The sequence below is a fragment of the Rhinolophus sinicus genome, linkage group LG07 (assembly GCF_036562045.2).
Source record: "Rhinolophus sinicus isolate RSC01 linkage group LG07, ASM3656204v1, whole genome shotgun sequence".
In the NCBI taxonomy this organism is placed as follows: Eukaryota; Metazoa; Chordata; class Mammalia; order Chiroptera; family Rhinolophidae; genus Rhinolophus; species Rhinolophus sinicus.
This window is the reverse complement of record NC_133757.1, coordinates 115878719-115904006: the sequence shown is the minus strand read 5'-3', so window position 1 is coordinate 115904006 and position 25288 is coordinate 115878719.

Sequence of the window (25288 nt, the reverse complement as noted above, 5' to 3'; positions counted from 1 at the left end):
TTACAAAATCATCTGCTAGACTAGGCACTTTTTTTTTTTTTTTTGCCTACTATGTATCTCAAAACAGATTAGTGAAGTCTGCCATATAGGTTATAATAACACCAATAGACCCCAAATTATGCCAGAAAATACAGCAGGAGGAAATCATTCTTAACTCATTCTATAAGGCCAGTGTTACACTGATTCTAAAGCTAGACCAAGATATCACAAAACAAGAAGCCCACAGACCAAATCCCTGACAAATACAACAAAATAATCCTCAACAAAATACATGCAAACCAAATCCATAAAAACATAAAGAATTAGATACCATGATAAGTGGGGTTTATCACAGGGAAATGAAAGTCGGTTGAACATCCAAAACATCAATTATGTAATACACCATGCAATAGAATAAAAGACAAAAAAAGAATCATCATTTCAATAGATACAGAAAAATTGACTGACAGAATTCATTTATGACCAAACAACACCAACTTTCAACACACCAGAAATAGAAGAGAAATACCTCAACCGGATAATGAACATTAGAAAAAAAAAAAAATACCTATTCCAGTCACCACTTCTAATTAACATCCCACTGAAGGTTTTAGCCAATGTAATTAAGCAAAGAAAAAAATAATAACATCTGGATAGACTGATAATGAAAAGGTAAATTATATTTACTCATAGACATGAGCTTATATGTAGAAAATTATAAAAATTAAACTTGCACACACTCACACACACAAGCTACAAGTTCTACAAGTCTCAAATTAAAGATCAAATATCAATGTTTAATGGAACCAAGAAAATTCCATTTACAATAGATTTAAAAATAATAAAATATTCAAGAAAAAGTTAATTATTTACGGAAAAAGTTAAAATATTTAAGAAAAAATTTAACTACAATACAATATTTGAAGACAATGGAGCAAGATCATATATATATATATATATATATATATATATATATATATATATATATATATATATACTGGGAAACCTCTATGAACAAGGTTGGGAAGATGTGATTTTTTTTTTTTAAGATGGCAACAATTCTCAAACTATTCAATTCAATGTGATCCTTATTCAAATTGCTGCTGAAATATATTGCAGAAATTAGGATGCTTATTATAAAATTATATGGGAAGTCAAAGGATCCAATAACCAAACAATCTTAAAAAATAAGAACAAATGCACTTTCTGGTTTCAAAACAGGAAGAATCAACTGTAATCAGGACAGTGTGGTTATGACATAAGGAAAGACATATGGCTATGTAAAACAGAATTGAAAATTTCGATATAAATTATTTCATGTATGATCTATTGATTTTTCTACAAAAAAGCCCAAAGTACTCAATGGGGGAAGGACAGTCTTAAACAAATCACCTTAAGACAATTGGCTATCCAATGCAAAAGGATGGATTCAGATCCTTACCTCACACTACAAAAAGTCTATATCAGAATAAATCATATACCTAAGTGCAAAAGCTAAAAGTGTAAAACCCTAGGAAATTCTATGTTTCCCAGATGAGCATTAAATCTTTTTTGAATTTAGTTTAGGCAAATATTTATTTGGTATTACTTGACATGGAAAGAAATACAATAAAATTTGATAAATTGGACTTTATCAAAATTAAAAGCTTTTATTTTTCAAAAAACACCCTGAAGAAAGTGAAAGGCAAGCTATAGACTGGCAGAAAAATATTTGCAATTATATATCCTATAAAGGGCTTATATCCATAGTACTATACATAAAGAAATTTTGCAACTCAAAAATACAAATAAATATTGGCACAAAAATATGGATAATTATTTCATAAAGATGACATTAAAATGGCCAAAAGACACTTGAAAAGATATTCATAAGCAGTAATCTTCAGGGAACTATAAATTCAAACCTAATGAGATAACACTTCACACTTATTAGAATGTTTATAAGTTCAAAGTCAGAGAAGTCATTAGGGAAATGCAAATTAAATGACCAGGACATGCCGCTACATACCTATTAGAAAGGTCAAATCCAGAACACTGATAATACCAAATGCTGTCAAGGCTGTGGAACAATAGAAACTCTCATTCATTGTTGGTGGGGATGCAAAATGGTACAGCTCCTTTCAGAGACAGTTTGGAGAATTCTTACAAAACAAAACATATTCTTACTATAGAATCAGCAATCTGTCTCCATTGTATTTACCTAAAGGCATTGAAAACTTATGTACACACAAAAACCTGCATATTCATGATTATAATAGCTTTATTCATAATTGCCAAAACTTGAAAGCAGTCAAGAACTCCTTCAGTAGGTAAATAAACTGGTGCATCCAGACGATGGAGTGATATTTGTTTAAAAGACTACCCTTTCCCCATTGAGTGTTTTCTGCATCTTTGTTGAAAGTCATTGATCATACATGAAATAATTTATTTCAGTGATAAAATGAAGTAGCCTACCATGCCATGAACAGACATAGAGGGACCTTAAAATGCATATTAGTAAATGAAAGAAGCCTGTCTAAAAAACGCTACAAGCTGTAGGAATTCAACATTGTGGAACAGACAAAACCATGGAGACGGTAAAAGAATCAATCAGTGGTTGCCAGGAGTTGGGGTTTAAGGGAGTGAGAAGGGATGAAGAGTCAGAGCACACAGCATATTTAGGTCAGTGAAAATACTCTGTATGATACTATAAATGATGGACACGTGTAGTCCTACATTTAACTTCACCAGTTGTACCAAATGTACCATTCTGCTGCGGGATGTTGATAATGGAGTAGGTTTTACCTGTGCAGGGGCAAGAGTATATGGGAAATCTCTGTACCTTCTAAATTTTGCTGTGCACTTAAAGATGATCTAAACAATAAAATCTATTTAAAAATAAAGCAATAACAAATATGGGAAAGTATGTGGAGAAACTAGAATAGTAGTTATACATTGTTGATGAGTATATAAAATGGCTTTGTATCTTTGGAAAACAGTTTTACAGTATCTTAAATTATTAAACATAGATTTACCATATCAGCAAGCAATCCTACTTCTAGGTATATATTCAAAACAAATGAAAACATTTGCACAGTGAAAGACTTGTACATGAAGGCTCATTGCTGCATTTTTGTAATAGCCCAAAGATCAAAGACAACAAAAGCAATGTGTAAAATCATGTATTTGGATATTTTTGCTTAGAGTAACTGTATATTTTGTAAAGTTGTTTACTAAGAAATAAAATAAAAAGGACATGGAGGTCCCTTAATATGAAGTTCCAGTGCCAAATTGTCTCGATTCTTTAGGCAATGGTGCGGTACCTTTGGAAAACAATCATGGAGGGAGAAATACCAGCTGTGCTTCACTGTGATGTCAGTGGACAATGTGCTGAGGACTTTCACCACATATTTTTATAACAAAACCACTATTTTGCAGACCCCAAATATACATTAAAATACTGAAATGTTTATATATCCAGTTTGGTTGTAGATTTATTCTGGACTTACTAACATGTCAGACTGTAAAATCAATATTTTGCCAATTGTTCATACTTACACATATGATCATAATGGAGGCCATTTGGAGAAGAGAATGTTACTAGAATTTATCAGGACTTCCTTTATTGGAAATGAGGTACAGTAATCTGCGTTTATTGTAGCTCTGTGAGTACCATTAGTGTATGTGCAATAATCGGCCTGTGGCATGTTTTAAAATGGTTACCAGCCCCAGAGTCTTCATAAATCACAAGTTAGGAAGCACTTATTCAACACCATTTTCCAGTAGCCAATATGATAATTTTACTGATAAGAGTAAAGATCTCCACATTTTTGAATACCCATTTATTTAGCTAAATCCCAGGTTAGTTTTAAGTATTGCTAAAAGAATGGAACAATATCCAGGTTCACTTTAACACATCAATAGAAAGAAAATTCTTATTTTCTAAAGGGATTGAGGAATGAACAGAAAATCTGCATTTAGTTTGATGAATTCTAAATTCTTACTCTATAGTTTATTAGTATATAACTGGACTCATAGACTATGCAGACCTAATACAAAATTGAGGGTAGATTTATGATATTCTTAAGCAAGGAAAGCAATTAAAGAAGTCATAAAGTCATAAATATTTTATTAAAGAAATTAAATTACTTTCGGGCAATAGGCAACATAACTAAAGGTGAAAGCTAAAAGAAGAGAAAGAAAAGAATTTCAGCTTATATGAGTCAAATGTTAATATAGTTGTGATAATTTTATGTGTCAACTTAACTGGGTGACTGGGTGTTCAGATATTTGGTTAAACATTATTTCTGGGTGTATCTGTGAAGGTATTTCTAGATGAAATTAACACTTGAATAAGTAATTTGAATTAACATTTTAATAATTACCATTTGAATAATGAATTACCATCTGAATAATTTATATGAATATGAATATGTAAAGCAGTGTACTCTCCCCATCATGGGTGGGCCTCATCCAATCTGTTGAAAACATGAATAGAAGTCTCAGTAAGAAAGAATTATTTCTCTCTGCCTGCCTGTCTTCTACTAGCTAGAACATCAGTCGTCTGTCTCAGACTCAGACTGAAACTTACACCATTGACTCTCCTGAGTCTCTAGCTGTCCCACTGCAGAGCCTCCATAATCCCATGAGCCAACCCCTTATAGTATATAGTATCATCTATCTAGATATGTGTGAATTTATATTTCCTCTTGGTATTTATGTTTCAGAGAGAGAGAGAGAGAGAGAGAGAGAGAGAGAGAGAGAAAAGTACACACAGGAAATCACACACCCACAAAGCCAATAAATACGGGGGGTGGGGGGGTGAATTAATGACCAAAAAATAAATATACCAAGAGATTTATTGTTGCTTATCAGATATGTAATACCCAGTGAAGATCAGAGGAAATTCTCTCTCATGCATGACAGATATCATAGATCATAGATACAGGGGAGCAGAGAATTAGGATCCTGATGTATTTTCCCTGGGAACCGTATCCCGCTGTTTTGGGAGAATGGAAACAGAGAATCCAGACAGGCAAGCGAAGTTTAAGCAGAAGCAGTTTTTATTGCAAAAGCGTTAAAGACAAAAAGTGCAGGAGAAAACAAACAAACAAACAAAAACAAAAAACAACAGCTCTCTGCGGAGATCCGCGGAAAGGGGGGACTCCAGAGAAATGCCCAGTGAGTTGGGCTGGGCTGTGTTGAGAACTATAATAGCTCTGAGTCAAAGCTGATTGGCCTACTATACCTGGGCAGTTAATCTTGGAGGGTTTGTCAAGCTGATTGGCTTTGTTACAAGGCACATGCACTTCCTCCTACACCTTGACTTTTGGCGGGCTTTTTAGCTCGGCTTTGTTGCAGTATGGATGCCCCTGGCCTCCCCCTACCCTACACCTGAGCCAAGTATTCTGGCATATTTTTGCGAGTCCAGCATTCTGAATCTGTTATCCAGCCTTTAAAGTTACTTCCTCTGGCTTTGTTACAGTCTCCGCCTTAATTCCCCTCCACCGCGGCTGTTTTCCTGACTGCCTATAATTTTCTATCTCAGAAGGATTCCAGGGATTTCTCCCTCCCTCCAACTGAAGGTCCTCAGCGATCAGGAGATTGGCTAAGTCCAAACGCCTTAGGAACATGGGCTGTCACCACAGTGGATAAGTGTGTTAGAGGACAACCTGCACAGAGGACAAGTGGAGATGATATAATGGAAGGGGAGTTACTAACCTCCAGAGAGGAAGGTGGACACTCAATTATTTTTGCCATTGAGATAGACATTACTGAGTAGGTCTTCCATATGTGTAACTTGCAATAGATTAATCTGAAGAGAGGGATAGCTAGGACCACAGATAAATTACAGATCCTTGTGTTTGTTTTCTTATAGGGAAGGAGATCCCTTTGGACACTTTAACCTAGCTGAAAGGATTAAAAAAAAAAAAAAATTTTTACCAGTTTACTTGTCAGAGGATGTGCCACTCACTTTAACCTCTAGAAAAACAATCATGAAGGAACGTTGTGGGTATATAGATACAGATAAAATTAAAATATGGGATAGACAAATAGGCGAACTTCTTTATGCAAACTCCTATCCTAATGTGTTAAAATTTCAAGTAACAGTAAAGCTGCACTATAACCTGCTGTAAATACATTTGCTTGCATAAGTAACAAATAGCTCAAATTAAATCAACCTCTGAAGCACACAGTATTTTATAAATAAAAATGATTAAACTTCACAACTTTAAAATACAGGTGCACATGGTTTTGCCTTACTCTCCTCCTAATCAAGGAATCGCTATAGCTGAGGGAATTCCAGGTTGTCAATTATATTTGTTTTTACCGGAGAAATTTCAGTAAACCAGCTTTCTATCTTAAGATAAAAGAAGAAAAGAAAGAAAAATAAAATGCTTGTTATTATTAAATGTATTATATATACACAAATATATATGAGAATTATCTGACCGGTTTAAAGAAAAAAATCAACTAAAAAACTGCAACCACAGCCTAATTAAAAATAATAATAAATTAACAAAACAACAACAACAAACCTTTATCTCTATAAGTCACTCACTGCATATACTCCAGAGATTCTTTAGGTTCTCTTCATAATGGGATAATTATTTTTAGGTCATATTCACTTCAGTAGTAAAGCTGTCAAAAACTACACTCTGCACATTGGATAAAACAAAGCAGAAAGATGAATTTATTGCAAGGGTTTCAATCTGCAGCTAGGAAACTCAAGGCTACAGGAGGAATGAGTTTTAAGTTGTTCCCAGACTAAGGGATTTTCACGAGGTAAATGGGGAAGTTATTTGGCTTTTTCTGCTGGTTGGGTGGTTGCCGAGTGGTCTTCTTACTTATTTGGGTCAAGACAGCTGAGTCAGCAGAACAAGGAATTCCAGAGATGGAATGAACAGACTTGGAGTTTAGGGATTGTCCGGCATCCTTGGCTGATTTCTGAGAAGAGCTATAAATCCCTTTAAGGTTAAATTTCCTGTATACACCTGCATTGACCCATTCACTCCATTTTGTCCCTGATATAAATAACTCCATTTTAGTTTGGTTCTGCAAAGCCAAAATATTTTCCAAAATGGTTGCTACTATGAACAGTGGATGAGAAATCACATTGCTCCCAACACATTGCTTTTGTTTAGCTTTTAATCTTTTCCAATCTGGTGCATATAAAAAGGGTTCACACTGTGGTTTCAATTTTCATTTCACTGATGGCTAATCAGGTTAAACAAGTGGAGAAAAAGTGATTCTTAGTTAAAAGTTTAAATACATATCTTCACATGAACGGTTAAAATTTATGCTAATAAACCATATTTATCCTACACAGAGAGGCTTCTGATTTCCAAATTAAAATGAACAAAAATTTTAAAGTTCCTTTAGAAATTTTAAACTTCTTTATTAAGTGGAATCTATGTTTTTCATTGTTCTTTAAGAAAATCTGTAGAGCTTTTCAGAAGCAAATTTACTTACAAATAGCTATCAAGACACTATGTAGGACAATAAAGACATTAATAATAGCTTGTTTTTGTACATGATATTATTCCCTCTGAAGTTTAATGGCTTTCAATGCTTTTTCTTTTTCTTTTTTCTTTTTTTTTGGCAGTATAAGGAAATTAGCTGTTTCCTGGAACAATTAGTTTTAAGTCCTTCATTTTCATTTTGTTGAAGACTAAAGGACAAATCAGTGATAACAGAATCAAGCATTTGGGTAGTCAGCTAAGATTCTTGTCTAAGAGTAATTTATCATGTAAATTGTCCCTGCTTTTTTTTTTTTTAATGGAAATTTGGAAATAGCTTTCTGCATGATTGAAGCTTTTGTCAACATATGACACCCCAACATATGACAAATGTTACTTTTCTCTACAAGATAGTAGGAAGATCAGAGTGATAAACTTATGAAATGGCATAATTAGTTGAGTACATGTATATTTTTCCAAGTGCTCTCTAACTCTTTCAGAATTTTATATGCATGTTACATTTGTGCTCTAAATGAAGCTTATAAGATTGTAAAATGCATTGTTTTCTGTGAAAAAATAATACAGAAGACAAATCTATAAAGTATACATGTATATATATTTTTTTCTTTCCTTCCAACCTATGGCTTCTCCAAGGTATAAAATAATATTAACATATTTAGGCAGCATCTGTATTAAAATTTGGTTTTTGAAAATGTCTAAGCGATTATTGTGTGATACCAGATAACTGAATATTTTAAAATGTACAGCACACAAGTTTTCTTTATTTTTCTTGGGGCATTTGACAGAATATAAGAACCTAAAGTTCTTTTCATCTAAGTATATAATACATTAATACTGATGTTATATCCAATATTTAAAAATATGAATGCGCTCAAATATTTGTTTTTTCTCCCTAAGGAAACATATGCCAAATGATGCATGTTTTTCAAAAGAAAATGGTAAATTTTACAAAAATGTTTAACCCATCTTGGAGGAAACATTGTTTTTAAATTATTTTTTATTAAAGTTATTCAACTTGTGGACCCTGACTAGAAAGATTCATTTCATGTGAACCCTGAGAAGGAAATCATCTGCTGAGATGGACTTGCCATGGTCAACCGACCCAAATTTTACAAATAATAAGATCCTAGTGGTGATTTGCTGACAGGGGCTTCTCACATCTTCTGTACACCTGGAAGAGCTTCAGACTGAACTCTTGGCTTACCACTCTATGCCTAATTTGTTTACGCCTTCTGAGTCAACCAATGCAAGGACACCCTGGTTTTATCTTTCTAGCTATGACTAAAACCTGTGTCATCCAATCAGAACTACACAATTTAGATATCTTATTTACATAAAACAAACCTAATTGGGAACTTGGGTTGGAACTTCACTATAAAAGGTGGCCTCACCTTTATCTCTATGGAACACCATTTAAGTTGCTACCTGAATCTGTATCTCCCACGCTGCAGCTCCTTTTTCTCAAATAAATCCTTTTTATTCTTTATTGCAATCTAAAATTAATTTTGATTTACAAACTATTATATCCAATTCACCATGTCAAGAACTATACTGTGAAATAGTAATTTTATGGAATGCTTTATATTTTATTTAATTTTATTTGTTGTCAAATTATTTGAATTCTCCATTTTAGCTGACCTAAATACAGAACCTATTTTATTATGTAAACTTTATTTCTCATTTTAACATGTTTATGCTTTCAATTCTAAGATACTTCTTAAATACTTATAGAGAAGTACTAAAATATCATTTTAACTAACGCATTCTGAAAATTATATATATATATATATATATATATATATATATATATATATATATATCAACAATGTCATCATCTGATTTTGTGTCCACTACATTGTGCTCCTCTTTGGCCATCACAATTGGCCTCAGTAGTCTTTACTTGCTATGTCTCTTTCTTTGGGCTCTGAGTGTGTGTGTGTGTGTGTGTGTGTGTGTGTGTGTGTGTTCCTGCTAATCAATTTGCATGGTCTACAATTTCAAAGCATAAAATTAAAGAAAAGAGAATACAATTTCAGGATGCCATTGTTTATGACTGTGTTTCTCTGAAGTTACTTCCATGCCAAACTTTTGGAATTGATTTAGGGGCTAAGAGGCCCCTAAACTGTCAGTCACACTTCCTTCAAGAGAATTCAATGCACAAGAGTAGCCGTGTGTGCTATTGTGGGACAGAACAAATCCCTAGTTGCAACATTCAGTTAGACCTTTGTACCTTCTGTCGTTTGAAAGTGATGGGAATACACATAGAGGGACAAATGCTTTTTGTTATGTCTCCATATAAACATTTAAAGCATTTTATAATTATGAAATGTTTAGTTATTCCTCATTCACAGATAGGTAGAGCTAAGATTCTCCCTTAATTTACTGGATGAGAAAAGTCTATGTTTTGTACAACTGACTTACTTTATGATTCATCCTATTTTCTCTTGGAATTTTTTATCCAATGTAATTTCCTGTATTAATTATTATGTGTCTCTTCTGGTCAAGAGAGTCTGCTTATCATTGCTGACATGGTTAGTACAGATTCATGTGTGTACAATGTACATGACTCTAAAGAAGTATGGTTTATACCCTTTCTATATATTCATGGATAGGACATCCCAACATGCAGAAATGGGAATATAAATTAACGGCATTGTGCATTGTGACTTCATTGTTACAAAGTTCCCACCGGGAGGCGGTTAAAACCGTAGTGAGGAAAATAAATATAAACCCTATTACTTGGAATTTTAAAAATATTGTGAACTTAAAGATTCTGAAGGATCGGTGTACTTATAATATGAGAAGGTAACAATTGTCATTCCTGGAAAAAAAATAATAATTGTGAGTATATGTATATTTGTCTGTCTTCAACAGATGTATCCAAGATGGACAACACAGTTAAAAAATCCCCTGTGGTCTGGAGCCAATGATAGATACAATGTTTTGTGTTTGGAATAAAAATGGTTTCAGAACTATTACTGAGAAGGTAAATTGAAGATGTGAAAAGCCTTGGGGCAGGAAAGCAATGTAGGTGCTTTAAGACATTCATTAATTAGCTTATCTACCCACATCGCAGAGTGTAATTTACTCTCCATCAGAATATGGCTGATTCCTCAGTTTAACTGCTGAGCCTCAGCAACTGTTGTTTTCCACCTTTCTTCTCGGAGAGACTGATAAGCAGTGAAACTGACTACTGTGGACATTTTAATATTCAGTTCACCTCTTTCACCCTTTGCCTCAGGCGGCTAGCACACTTTGCACAACGTGAACTTAGCAGGATTTGGAAGAATTCACCTTAGGGAAATTAAAACTGTAGATACAGTCAAGGGACCAATGATTACAAATAATTCACAACCCCCCATTATTTGGCATTACCGAGTTATAGTGGTACAAACTCAGAGGTTTGATTTGTTCACTGTTTTTTGGGTAGCCACATGCAGTTTAAATAACTTTTAAGTGTCATCTTTTCAGCCTAAATCTACTTGAATATGACAACAAAAGTAGTTTTTTTTTTACTCTAATAGATATCACTAGATCTTTCTGTAACCCCCTCCCACCCCACACACACCTGGTAGATCTTCACTGTGGAGGATACTTAGGGGGACCATGCAGGGACCCCTTCAAAACCGACTTCCCCAGGTGCAGGAAAGTTGCCTGTTCATAACTCATAGATGAGACTCTCCCTCAGACTTCTCTGTGGGAAGAAGCCCCTATGTTCATGATTGCCTCCCATCCTCTGCCATGTGGCTTCATCAAAAGATTTGGTCCATAGGGAGTTCAAAGGCCCATCATCCATGTCTTCCTTTTAGACATCTCTGAAGGGGAACCCTCGCTCATGTTCAACATCTCCATCCATATAGTCCTCCTTTCCTTGCTCCCTCACCAGTGTATTTTCCCAAATCCCTCTCCAAGAAACATCCTTAATGCAAATATTACTTTTGAAGTCTGTTTTTGAGGAAACTCAACCAACACATGGTGATCAAACACACAAGACTACTTCTTGACAGAGAAGGGACAAAAGGCAAATCCAAGTTCTACTCCTCGACTCACCTTGCTTTTTTTGGTTTTTTGTTTGTTTGTTTGTTTTTTGTTTGATGCTGAGCCATTTCAATACAATCATAGCTCTCTTTTCAGGAAGAGAGCTAAAATCTGGAATGAGAGGTTAAAGAATTTCTTCAAGACTGGATTTAAGCAAGTTTAGGATGGATTACAGCTTTCTAGCTGCCATTTTATCTTAGTTAGCAAAAGATTTCAGGACTCCAGCTTTATTTGATAATAACCTGGTAATAAAACTATAAATGACATATTTGCTTTTGTTTTCTTGAGAACATTTCTAGTTGAATTCTTTTCCAGTCGAGAAATTTATACTTTTTAATGTGTTTTACAGAAAAATTTGACCTCTGGTAATAAGATTTGGATTTTCTTTCTAGAAATCAGTCCCTGTCTCTTCAAATATATAGAACACCAGGATCTAAGAAGAACTTCCTAATGCAGGACTGTGAATATTTGGCTTGTAAAAGTAGAACAGCCAATGTGTAATTTGGGACTTACTAAAGGACCAATATGTTGGTGATACTTCAAGTTCATTAGAATATTTAGTGACCGGCTTCTCTTTACTTTTGTTATTTGGGGAAATTTATGTAGAGGTTTTACATTGTGTCTCTTGTGAAAGGAGGTTGCCAAAGAAAAGTCATTTATGTCAGGGGAACCAAAATAGGGCGAGGAGGTCCTGAAGAAGCTTGTCTTGCACATGTTCCACCCAGCATGTTTCTCCATGAACTTTTGAACTTCTCAGCCATTCCTGGACCTTAATCCCTTCCTCACCATGACAACCAGACTATCTACACTTTTGACTGTAAAAGGAGCCAAACATTTTGCCAATCAACATCCTTCGTTTGCATGTTAAACTCAACCAACCCGATTAAACCAATCAGAATCCTTCATTTACATAAAGAAGGCCAGATTGAGGATGGCATATGTAACCTGAGCCTTTATAAACTCTGCCTGTCTTTCTTTTCCTCAGAGCATGCCTCAAACTGCTACCTGAATCTATGTTTTCCGGTTGCAACCTCTGGTACTCAAATAGATGTTTTTTTGTTTCTCTTTTAACTTAAGCCTCTTTCTTGGTTTACACTTTTTATATTTTTTCCCCAAATTTGCTCTTTATATTTTCTCTAATGACTACTCTTAAAAATGCATATTAGTAGAGCAGTGGGAATATGAACTTTGAAATCAATCATACCTATTTTGCATTACCACTATGCCATTTACTAAATAATAATCTAGCATACATTTTCTGAGAAATTTAAAGGCCAATGTGTTTATCTATATAGTAAAAAAAAATGTAATGTGACTTATAGGCAAGAATGACATAAGGATTTAATTACAAAATTTATTCAAAACACAAAGCATAGTATTTGGCATGTATGCAGTCAGCCTGCACTAAAAATGACAACCACAGTCGTAATAAAATGATTATTAACTTTATCAGTACACGTAAAGATTTTAAATCATTTTTATTATTTCTCTAAACTTCAATTACACGATTTCCTCTACCAAAGGTAACATTTAAAGTTGGCATAATACATCTTTAATGAATTCAACTCCTTTAAAATTATGTTCTTATTTTCATGGGTCTCCTTGCTCTTTTTCATCCTCCCCTTCTCTACTCCCTCCACTATGAAAACATGCTCTCAAACCCATTTAATATACCATTTACACATAGTCATGCATTTTTAATGGACTATCTGTTACAAAGATATTTAGATTAGAAAACATATCTTTACAGAGATTGAAGGCAGTTTTACTTTGCTAAAAAAAAGAAAAAAACAGGCACAAATAAACAGATAGGGTATAGTTGCTGAAGCAATCCATTTCAAAGTCATCCATTTTGAATAAATGCAATGCCAGCTACAGAACTAGATAAAGAGCCAGGCCACCCCACCCGTGAAGTTCCCCTTTATAGAAAGCCTTGGGAGACCTGTAACTGACCTCTTGAGTGACCCTGCATTTCTATCCCGTAGTAGCTCTTATGTTTTAAATTCACCAATACAGAGTGAACTCAGGAAACCCTAGGCACCCCATCCCCGAACCCCAATAGAGGCAGAACCCCAGGTCGCTTGTCACTCTTTTCTGTCTCTCTCTCCCCAAGACCTCTCTGTGTGGCCCCCGGTGTGCTTTGTACACTCCAGGACTTGTGAATAAAATACCTTATCTTTTCAAAGTATGCTCATAGTTATTGTCAAGGTGCATCTTGCAATCACAATAAGAACCCCAGGGCTGGTCCAGCCACAACACTGGCTCCAGTGGGAAACATGGGGTCTTGCCACAAGTAGTAACCTGCCCCAGTGAGTGCCCCAGGCACTCCTAGCCAACAGCATTACTATCAGTAGGCTGTGACCTATACAAAACATAGTCATACAGTTAGGTGAAATCTTCAAATCCCAGCAGGAAACAACTACTCTGCCTACATATATATCACTGATACCCCAGAGAGTCAAATGTCTAGGAAAGCACAGCCACCCTTTAGGAGACCACAGTCATTTAGTGTTATTATTGTAGTGCAATAAATAGTAATCTAAGACATGCTTCCCCAGGCAGTTATTTCCAAAACAGAATACTCATGCTCAGAAGCATCTCGCTCATTCCTTGCGGTTAAGACTTTTACTTACAAAACTCCTGGGAAATAGAAACCAATTTTATTTGCACCTATTCAAGTTTGAATCTTTTTGTTCTGTTCACCCCCTCAAACTGCAAGTGCACCAATAATTTGTTTATTTGAGATTAAATGGAGACTGTGAAGGTGTGTGTGTGTGTGTGTGTGTGTGTGTGTGTGTATGTGTGTGTGTGTCTGTGTGTATGTGGTGCAAAAAATGTACACATTTTAAGAGATGTTATCTATGTATTACTTTTCGAAGTTGAATTGAATGATGGTAGCAATGTGTAGTATGAAGTTCGTTCAAAAGATGGGGTTAATCAAATGAATGCTAGCGACATTCATTGTTTTACAATTTTAATACAGTTTTTTTCCTTTTTCATAATGTGTATATATTTTTTGGCACCCTCTGTGTGTGTGTGTGTGTGTGTGTGTGTGTGTATGTGTGTGTGTAAAAAATTTTATATATTTAATATTATGTATATAATTCTGTCTATATAATTCTATATATATATAATATTATATATATATAAATATTATATATATTATATATATATATATAATTCTAGGATTCAAAGGCAGCTAAATTAAATCACAAAAACAAAGTGGGAGACTTCTATGAAGGTTCCACAGTGATTTCCAATTCTATGATCACACAATCCCTAGAAATTCCAAAAATAATATGTCGGTGAACTACATGCACTATTGTTTTGACCTTAACAGATATATTTAATCAAACTGATGCTAGCTAAATGTCAAATTATGTTGCTGTGGTCTAAATTTACATTTGTTCATAGTTGTAACAATATTAAAAACAATGTAAAGTTAATGATCTTTTTTCTTAGTAAGTCCTATTCAACTGACATAATGTTTAAAAACCTCAAGTAATTTAGGAGATAAAGAACAACAGGCAAAAAGAGTGTTAAAATAATTTAAAGTAACTAATTCCAATAGCCAATTTTTGTATCACTTACTGATATTTGCACCATAACATAATACAAATATATTCTATTCATATATTTACCCGATTTGCACCATATAAATCAAGATTTCAGTATTTAGTTCCACTAATCAAATAAATATAATATATATATAATCAAATAAATGTAATATATATATATATATATTCTCCAAGTTCCAGGGATGTCAGAGGCAAAGCAATGTTTAATATCAAAAGTGACGGTCATAAAATAAGATAATGAAAAAAATCACTTAGAATTTTAATGTATATAAAAGGCAGGTTTATTACAACCAATAGTTTTGTGTTTTGTTTTGTTTTGTTTTGTTTTCCAAATGCTCTCCATAGAAATATTTTTCCAATTACTCTTCCAATCATCACGCTAGGATATCTCCCCTTATTTAGCTCTATTAGGTAGCCTTAGGACTGAATAAGGAATCAGAGACACAATCCCTGTCATTAAAATTCCTCTTCAATAGTTAAAGGTAGAACACTAAGAACATGAAACAATAGAAATTTTAAAAGCTGAAATGTAATTAGTATGCAAAATGAACTAATATAAGAATTAAGAGTACTGAGTACAGTAATGGCTGAAACAGACAAGCGCATTGGGGAGATTAAACTGAGATATATCATATAGCTTGTAAAGTGTTTAGGTGAAATGTTGAGAAGAAATTATTTTTATCAGGAGTGTGAAATTAAGTTGAGGCCCACTTTTAATTTGAAATGTAACCACAAAGTTTAGATTATAATTAAGCCTCTGTCAAAGACGGTCTTCAGAAATTCTATGTTATTTTTATGAGAAATATTTTTTGAATCTTCCCTAACTTTGTCACTGATGTTTGATTCCACTCCTGAGGTCGTTAGAAATGAAGACAAGATTGGATGATAGGGTTATGAGTCAGCAGTGACAGTTTTTTTCCTTGAATTGAAAATAATGTTGGACAAAAGCTGCTCAGGTAATTTAATGTTTGTGCCTGAAGCTTTACTCTGATCAGCCTTTAATTTTAAAGCATCTCTGGCTACAGACTCAGCAAACCATTTCATAATTTTAGATCTCGTGTGCACTCTGAAGTGACATTTGAATAAATGAAATATTTTCCATTACCCTGTTGCTCTTTAAAAAAATATCTAAGCTATCAGACATTGAACATGCTTTAGAATAAGTTAATCTTAACATATTCCTTAAAAGATTTAGTAAATATGCAAATATGCTCCATAAAACAACTTTATCTAGAAACACATAGACAAAAACAATCACTAGCTTCACAGCTTCTCACCCTTAATTGGATTTGAAAGTTGAAAAATATTAATTCTATTTGATCTATATATAAATTTCAAAATACAAACAGCAGCATCTCAATGTTTATTGTTTGATTTAATCTTTCTTGTGACTTATCTCAGATATTATTTATATGATGGATACTCTAGGGGAAAATAGAGATATATGTGGTTTAAATCTTAAGCATATGCTGTGGCAACATTTTTTATTTCAAATGCACTTTTCAGCATGAGCAGATAAACCAACAGAATATGCCTGGAGCAAAATATAAAATCACATTGAAATATTCCCAGTTTTAAGATATAAAAATCTGATCACCTAAGTCTGATTTCTTTATTCAAATATCACCATACATTTTTCAACATTGTTATCAATCAATATGTTATCAATCAAAATAAATATTTAAATATGTTAAAGTCGAAAAGAAATCATACAAGTCATTTTATTTTTTTGCTTTGTTGGTTTATCTCTAAAGTATATATGTTGATATAGATTTTTGGTATAGTATGTAAAAAGATGTAGGTTTAATTCATCGTCACTATTTATCAAACTAGGAGTGAAAACTATAATCTATTAGGGTAAAAAAGAAAGAGAACATTTCAATCAACAAACTGAAAGAAGTCACTTATTACGGAAGTGCTGTACTTGATGAACGGCAAGACAAAAGTGAAAATTAGGGAGAGAGATACTCAACAGATTGTGGATGACCAAGTTCCACAGCTTAGTCTCCAAACATAGAGAGCATGAAAAGGGAAATCATGCTTGCATTTTAGAAATAATATCCTAAAATGAAATGGAAAAAAATCAATGATCAATAATAAAACTATTTTTTTTAAGTAAAGTTTATTGGGGTGACAGTTGGTAGTAAAGTTACATAGGTTTCAGGTGAACAATTCCGTGATGCCTGAAGACAGACAGGCATGTGACATCATCTATATGTCACATTGGGTGTTCACCACCCAGTGTCAGTTCTCCTTCCATCACCATATATTTGATCCCTTTTACCTTCATCAACCACCATCGTACCCTTCTACCATCTGGTAACCACTAAACTATTGTCTGTGTCTATGAGTTTTTGTTTCTTCATTTGAATAAAACACTATTTTTACCTGTATAAGAAGCACATTGATAAAATATATTTTCTGTTTACTATAAAGGTGCCTGATTTACTAATATGTGATTATTAGAATTGTATGTCAAAAATGCGTATTAAAATCCATATTAAAATTATTGTGAATTAGTTATATATTCACATGAACTATTGGTTAAAATATTTTTAATTAAAATGGAGAAAATTATTTATCACCAAGTATCATTCTTCTGGACATCTTAATCACTATCATCTGTGGAGCTTAAAAAAATATTACTAGACATGGTAGAGTGAGACATGCATTTGAAAGCTAGCAAGAAAGGTTCCTATCCATTTGGGTAGTCAACCATGACAATATAGCTTTGGATCTAAAAATGGTTGCTATTTTAAAGGATCTCAATTGGAGTATCAGGATGATTTATTTCTATAAACAAAAGCTAAATGGGAACCTTACATATTTTTTTCGACAATCAATATTCTCAAGATTAAGATTTGAGGAAATAAGGGAAAGAAGAACTTGACAACTTCATATACAAATGACTGATCTATGTTAAATTACATAAATTAATTATATATTAATTTTCTTTGATCAGTTACTTTTCTGCTTTTTGCAGATATTATGAAACTTGCCATGGACAACCTATTATATGCTATGAGAGTAATTACACCTAGAATGCCTAAGCTTGGATTTTCATTGTTGGAATTGAATTAGAATCTATGTCTGACCTCACATTCCACACTTCTTCACTTTCTTCATATGAATATAACTATTTATTAAAGATATAGTGTAACTAAATATTTATGTTTTAGAATATTTCAAAAGAACTCTAATTTAAGGAGATCTGTTATTATCCTCTAATCAAGCAATTTATTTTATTAACAAAATTCAGCAACACTTTACACAAGAATCCTTTAGGTAGAATTGAAATGAATAAAGTTTAGGAAAAAAGATAATAATACTATAACTCCAGAGAAGTTACACATAATTTCAGCTACTCATTTTCCTCCTCCCTACAATTAATTCAATCAGTCTACCCTTTTTACATATTGTTTTTCAAGTATAACAGATTATGTGTATTAAACATTTTATGAATTGAAAAAGACTATTAAAATAAAGTAGAAAATGAACTTAAAGCAGATACTCTTTCTAAATATTTTTGAAATTATTAATAAGACACCTTAGGAAATAACCTGAGTTCACAAACTGAGTTATAAAATACAGCTTATGTAAAAATACAAGTTGATTTTAAAATATTTAATACTAATAATTCTAATCATTTTTAATGTTTATTTTGGCATAGTGTCTAGAAATTTTATATTTAGCATAATACTTTTTAATCCATAGGTGTTATAAGAAGCTGGGTAAATAAAGTATATTCAATAAATATCAATAGAATCTAAATAGAATTGAATTAGAAATTTATTTCAATAGCTAAATGTTTCAAAATTCAAAATGTTTGTCGGATTCTCCCAACCAAAACCAAGTTCTTAATGTTAAAACTGTTACTAGCTATTAGTTAAATATGTATTTCACTTTATTCTTGAAATTGCCAAAATATATATAGACATGCACATATGTGTGCATTATGAAGAAAACATAATTATACAGTAGTACACACAGAGTGAGTGTGTTTCTCTAATTCAAATACGCTTTTCTTTCTGTGCAATATCCTCTTTCTGAAGCTTTTGTTTTGGTCTTTAAATTTAGGCATCTGATAATATGATCCAAATATAATTTATTACATCTTCACCTCCTCTCTGTCCTGCTGAACCTTGTAATTTGGCAAAATACATCTATATCTATATCTATATACCTGTATATCTATATATCTATATCTCTATCTATCTATCTATCTATCTATCTATCTATCTATCTATCTATCTATACATATATCCCAAAGTGTCCCTGTATAGCATAACATGCCAGAATAGTCAATGAATACACTGACAATATGTGATATGAAATGCTAATAATATAGGTCATCCTGAGTTCTTTAAAAAAAATGTTCATTGATTTAACAATCGGTGCCTTGAACAGACTTCTAAATCCTGACAGCAGACACTATCTGAAAGTTTCAAAATGTGAAATGCTGTTTCAGATGGATCTTTCCTTCAATCTGAGAGACTTCCTAAGCGTTAATGGGACAAGACTCCAGGGCAGCTCTGCCAAAGACTATCGTGAACAGTTGAATGGTGTAAGCAGAAAGGGAAAACCTGTATATATCGATTTGGAAAATAGTGATTTAAAGAAAGATAAACAATTTCCTATCCCGAAGAATTTATTTCATAGAGTATTTATTATGCTATAATATATTATACATTATACATCTCAGAGAAATCATAATGCACATTTCTCAAACTAATTTGCCAAGAATCTATTTCACATGGAACATTTCTACAAGGCTGCATTAGAGCAGAACATACTTTGGGAAATGCCACTCTAAATGGAACCGAATTACAGAAAAAAAAAAAAAAAATTTTTGAATGTTTCATCAGCATCCAGATTCTGACGTTAGAAACGCTAATTAAAATGTCAGATGGTGTAAAAGAGGGTGACAAGGATAATTATGTTGAAAAGCAAGAGAGAAAGAGAATGGAAAAGCAGTGAGGTGTACTAGAATGAATATTACAAGGAGTCAGTAGACCAAATCCCAGTCCTGACCTGAAATAAATATCCTATATGATATTGTGCAAACTATTTAACACATTTGTTGAATGTTTCAAATGAAGAAGCTTAGCTAAAAGGTCTCCAAGTTCTCTCCTACTAGGAGCTAACTTGCATGCCTTAGTCACTGGAACAAATTTGCAGAGTGACAATAATGTGTCAATTAATGTATGCCTGGTTATAGAATAAAGACCTATGCAAAGGTAATTACTTTTATGAGTTATGGATTTGAGGTTATATTTAAAGAGATTCTAATCATGTAGGCAAAATCAAGCCAAAGACAAATTAATCTAAAAGGGCAAGAAACAGGATTTATAATGTGATACCTTCAATTTGCTTGGGTTGCAAAGGAATAGTTTGAGGATTACTGGTTGGAGCTCTTCTCCTACCATTTTTTTTTTTTTCTTTTTCCACACTATTCCTTAAAATAATTGTTCACTGGGTAACATCTTTAATCTCTATGATCCATGGACTTTAATAACAGGACAATGTTTTTGAAATACTATTTTGCTGTTTGTCTCTGAAGCCCTTCTTCTTACTATTCTACTATAATGAAAGAAAGAAAAAGTGGATTGGGTGAAGCTAGAAGCTGACAAATTTATTAGTGGATTTTCTGTTTTCATCACCTGCCCTTTGTCTTTGCTTTTGTCAGGCTCAAGGTAAATGCTCTCTATTCTTGCAGGGAAACCATATTCTCCACAAATGATGACTATCACTTTTCTGTGGGTCTAGACCTTGGTATTCCCAACATGGGAAGAGTATTTGGGAGCCCAAATCAGACCGATGTATTATGCTTTATGCCTTGTCACCTCTTTGATTCTGAATCAGTGTCACGGCTTTTTTGTAAGAGGTAATAGTAATAAGAAGGTTACATAATTTACCTACACAGTTCTACATAACCTTCTATTTACCTACATAATCTAGCTCCATAATTCTAAGTATCTTTTATAATACATCTACTTTTGCATGTGTATCTTTTAAAACAGTATATGCATTAGGTATAATGACATATCTAGCAAAAGAATGGCTTGTGTGAAAGATGTTTGTCTTGTCATTTTACTAATTTAAAAAAATGCTATTGTTATCTACTAAAAGGACTTGTCAGGACAGGAGCCTAGACACAAATGGATAGTTGGCTTTTTCCCCTGAAACTGTCAAGCTATCTGAATACATTTTGTCATTCCCGTAAATGTCAGAGTCTATTGAAATGTTTATAAAAAGTTTTACATCACAAGAAGGAAAATACACAAATAAGCTAAAAGTGTGGGCAAAATATGAGTGATGCTTGATAGTATATTCAGCATTTTTATGGATGCTAACTGTTGTTCATCACGCTGGGCGATGCCTGACACCCACGCATCCTGAACAATGTCTGAGCATCACTATATCTAGCAGGTGACACTCTTGTTCTCTAACTAATAATCCTGTATTTTCAACTATTAAGATAGCAATCAAATAGAATATCTATTATGTTTAAATCATCCCATGGCTATGATGTTAGTGTAAAGGAAGAGATTTGAGTACAGTTCCCCAACAGTTATCATCTGACAGACTGGAGGTCATGGTATAGTAGATAATAATGGTCCCCAGGCTCGACTCTAGGCTGATTTCTGAAATTTGGAATCTGTCTTGATTAATATAACAGATACGTATTTACTGCTTCTACCATCACCACTCTACTGCTGATTTCTATCTTCATTGAGTGCTGGGATTTCACAGGTAAGTGGACGATTGTGTATGTGCGTTAACTTATGTATGTCTTAACAAAGACTATTCTTTCTCTTCACCCTACAGAATTTAGACTATCACGGAAACTCTGTGTTTATCCTAAGGAAGGGTACATATGAGTATACACCTGGCAATATTAACTCATAGAGACATGAACATGGGAAATGCATCTCTGTGTGTTGTCAAAAAGGGTTGAGTTGTTAAAGTTAACTCAACCAATTGATAGATCTCATCCTACCTCCAGTTTTACTAATGAGTCAAAGTTTACAGACATATATTATGCACAGATGTAACATGTTTCTCCCAGAGAAACCCTAAACAGTACTCTATAGCTCTCTTAAAAGGCTGTCTTTTTCATCTGCATTTTTACTTTGTGAAAAAAAAAACGACAACTTTTTTGAAATCTGTACGTAGAAACATCGATACAGAAGGGAGATACCTTGGTTTTGGAATATCCTCACTTTATTTTCCATTAATTACACAGCCTATGTGGCCACACCCCTTCCACATGTCCCCTAAATCCATACGTTTCAGGTTTGTTTCCATAAATGACCTACATAGATCCTTGTATAACCTGATAAAAACATGTTATCAGGCCATATATATATCTGGCCATCTCTTTTTTGCAAATACCACTAGTATGTATACAAGGATGCCACATCAAGGTCATTAATTTCATTTCCCAGAAACACCTGGCTAGGGAGGAAATGTTCATAAGCCTGCACGTGACCTTTTCCTTTCTGCTCTGTGCAGAGTAGACACCTAAGGGAAAGAGAATAACTTGGCCCTCGCTATTTTGTAGAAAGAGGAGTATCAAAGGCAGTCAAACTGTTTAATTTGAATTTCTTGAGACTTTAATCTATACTAAGTAACTGAGACTCAAAGATAAGGGGATAATCCTGAAATGAGCTTGATTTTTATCTAGGGGTTAATTGTCATGATTACTAGTGGTAGAGTTTAAAAGAAGAAGATAATCTTTCACAGAAGATATACAATTTAGGTTAAAAGAGCAAAATTAGGAAATAGTGATTCCTATAAAAGATTTAACTTCATAGGCACATTTCCCTTGAATGGTGTGGAAAATTGGCATAGTATATTTTTAAGTACAGCTATTGTAATTTTTATTTTGTAAAACGTAAGTCTTCAGATTATGTAAGTAATCATTTGAACCTTTAGTAAAATAGTATACCATGTACTCTTGTGCACTAATTCGTGAGACTAAACACAATATTACTACAAACTACCGCTATGGGCATTCACATACTCAGTGGTCTGCTGCTCTGTTGTGAAAGGAGTTATGACATCCTATCAAGGGGATTTTTGTCCCAGAGTTTAAGATGTATCAACAATGACGTGATGAGCAGCCCTCAGTAGAACCATTTCCATTAGGCAAATCAGGAGAGGAACACAGTAGTCCTGATTTGTTCCAAAAATAAATCAGTGGAAAGTGTCCTCTGAAGGGGAGAGGAGTGACTCAAACATCGGTTATGTGTTTTTCAGCCTCTGTGATTTATTTTCTAATAATTCAGATAAATTAAAAATCAATTTACTATTTTTTTTTACATTATCTACCTTACAGAAGCTTTGATTAGATGAAATGGTTGAGCTAAGAATGAAAGCAGGGAAGCTAGCATTTATTATTGAGATATGGAAGACCTGTCCTCAGGATGTCACCTAATCATGGTTCCCTTCTTCCATTTCTTCATTCACACTTCTCTTTTCAACATTGCTTTCCATATGTAGATATACCTGTCCTACTATATAAGATAAATTAGGAGCAAGTAACTTACTGGACACACACACAAAACAAATTATATTAATAATACAAACAGTTAATTAGGTATGATCTCTGGATATGATGTTCAGATTTGTCTATCTAGAATCCTTGGTCTTAAGGAAAGATAAAGGCACTTATAGGATATATGATGGATACACAAAAGCAAACAATAACAACAATAAAAACCCTGTATTTATATACTTTATGAATTAAAAAAATTGAAAAAATGGTTCTATTTCCAATAGTATTAAAATAATACAATATTTAGTAGTGAATTTATCAAAAAAAGTGCAAAAATTTTTCACTGAAAATGAGAAAACATTACTGAAATAATTTAAATAAGACCTAAATAAATAGAAGGACGTTCTGTTTATGATTCAGAAGACTTAATGTTATTAGATGGTAATGCATCCCAAATTATCTACAGATTCAATGAAATCCCTTTCAAAACACCATGTTTCTGCAAAATTTGCAGAAATTAATTAGCTGACCTTAAGATTAATATGGAAATGCAAGTAACACAGAATAGTAAAACAACCTTGAAAAACAAAGCTGGAGCCTCACACTTCTGATTTTAAAAGTTCTCTCAGAGCTGCAGTTATTCAGATGCTGTTCTAGGCACTGGGGATACAGCAATGAACAAAGTAGACAAAAATGCCTGCTGCCAAGGAGCTTTCATTCTAATGAGAGAGCTAGATGGAAACAGAAATGATAAGTGAAATAGCACGTTAGAAAGAGGCGAACGCTACAAAGCAAAACACATCCAGGAAGTTGAAGAGGGAGTGCCAGGTACTCAGAGAAGCCTTCAACCAAAAGGGTGACATTTGCACAAGATTCAAATGAGGTTACTTTTAAAAAATACAGGTTCTTAAAAAAAACAAACACACACACACACACACACACAAAACACACAAACAAACAAACAAACAAAAAAAACTTCTGACCTTTTAGATATGTAACAAGGGAGCAAGTTGTCCACATAGTAGAATTAATAGTGGTTCATGTTTCTGGAATAGCTGGTGTTGAGTCCTTGAGTGAAGAGCTTTAGTAAGGTGTTCTAGAATGTGAAAGTTTCAGTGTTGCCAGGAATGGAGAAGAGTTGGGAAAAGTGTTCCTTGAGCTGTAATGATGGGCAATAGCCAAAAATCATGTGGACGTACAAGGTAGCATAAGACGTTCACATTTTATTCTAAGGGTTCTGGGTAGGATTGGAAGTTTTCTGGGCAAAAATGACATACAAGGTGCTCATTCTTCAGGGATTGCACTTCTGTGTAGACAATATACTATGTATACGTGTAGTGTTAAAAGCGAGAGGAGAAGACCAATTAGAAAGCTACTTTAACAGTCCACATGCAGAACGTTGATGACTTGTGCAAGTGTGAGATGGAAAAACAACAAAATTGTTTGGATCAGAGATAATGCTTTGAAGGTCCCATCTTGGGAATTGGAACGATTTTCATTTTATTCAATATTAATCATGTGTATTACCTTGATTCATATTTTGTTTTAAAAGCTTACAAGAAGAGAATAAAACATCATTGCTCAAATTTTAGATAGAGCATCACTCAGAAATAACTTTACCTTCTTTTCTAAATCTTCAATCTTTTGCCTATATTTATTTTTCAGATTTTTACATCTTATTCATTATATATATATAACTATATAACTATACATATATATATATATATATATAT